This window comes from Elephantulus edwardii, unplaced genomic scaffold, assembly GCF_000299155.1.
Source record: "Elephantulus edwardii isolate Elephantulus edwardi_28Jun2011 unplaced genomic scaffold, EleEdw1.0 scaffold00130, whole genome shotgun sequence".
NCBI classification, from domain to species: Eukaryota; Metazoa; Chordata; class Mammalia; order Macroscelidea; family Macroscelididae; genus Elephantulus; species Elephantulus edwardii.
In genome coordinates, this window is record NW_006399880.1 from 3084939 (window position 1) to 3086333 (window position 1395).

Consider the following 1395-nt stretch of genomic DNA (forward strand, 5'->3'; position numbering starts at 1 on the left):
CTTACAACATGTCCAAAGTATGTCAGACGAAGCCCCAGAATCCTTGCCTCCAAGGAGTAGCCTGGTTTAACCCTCTCTAGGATGGATCTGTTTGTTTTCTTGGCAGTCCATGGAACATTCAATACTCTTCTCCAGCACCACAGCTCAAAGACGTCAATTCTCCTTCTATCCTCCCTAGGGGTAGGTGTGTAAAAGGCATTAAGGTTGGCACAGGATAGAGCAGGGTTTAGGGATGTTGTACATAGAGTCACTATGAGTCACAAGCGCCTTGACAGCACATAACAATAACAACAATGGAGTTTGTATTGTGAAATAGTTCTATGACCAAAGTGTAGAGGATCGGCTTGTGAGGAACAGAGCTAGTCATAGGACTTTGTGCCAGGGAGAGGATGAGCTGCACTGGGGAATATTTGAGTCAGCTTCACTTAAATACTTGGGTTCTCTTGAGAATCTGATGATGATAGCATGAACCACAGCCTTCGCTCGAGAAAATTTTGAAAGTGTACAGACACATCACATTTTCCATGTAATTTCAGGACACAAATAAGCACGTGCTGAACTTTCTAGGGTAAGAAGACCCTGCTCCAGGAAGAAGCATAAACAAAGCCAAGTAACTGGATTTGCTGCAGTGGTGCGGGGAGAAGGGAAAAGACTAAACTACCTTCAGCAGTTTAAAAAAATATTTACTGAGCATGTAATGTTTGGGGTATAATAGTCTCCACGCCTACAGAGATTGCTAATGTAATATAATGGAGGAAATAGATGTCAAATTAAAAAAATGAAATAAGTATGTTGTTACAGTGAACAGTGGTAAATGCAGGAGGGAAAAACGATAATGTTTTTTACAGACTGGAATAATGTTTAGGGGGTTCTGGTGGTGAGTTGCAGTGCTAACCACTACACCTCTGTGGCAGTTCAAATCTTCCAGCAACCTTATGAGATAAAAGTGGGCAATTGCTTCCCATGTGATTTATAGTCTTGGAAATCTGCTGGAAGGTTGGCTATGAGTCGTTTCTCTTGGCAATGACAGTATAATGCTTGAAAGCTACACTGTAATCTTAGTTCCTGATTCAAATTCTGTGTTTCTTATTAATTAGATGACTTTGTGAAAGTGAAAGAACTTCTCCGTACCTCAGTTTCTTTATTCCCCCCCTCTCTTGGTGGTAGGCTAGAAAGCCACATTAAAAAAAATTATTAATTCACTGTTGCACATTTTCCTCCCTCCCTCTGCACTTTAGTTTCTTTTCATTAAAACCGAGATAGTAAGAAATGTCTACCTCCTAGGTGATCATTATTTATTTTTTTAAAATTTATTTTGTCTTATTATTTTTTGTATGTATACCATCAAATCGGATCTGACTGGTACAGGAGGAGATTGCCCCTCCTTCTCCAGCA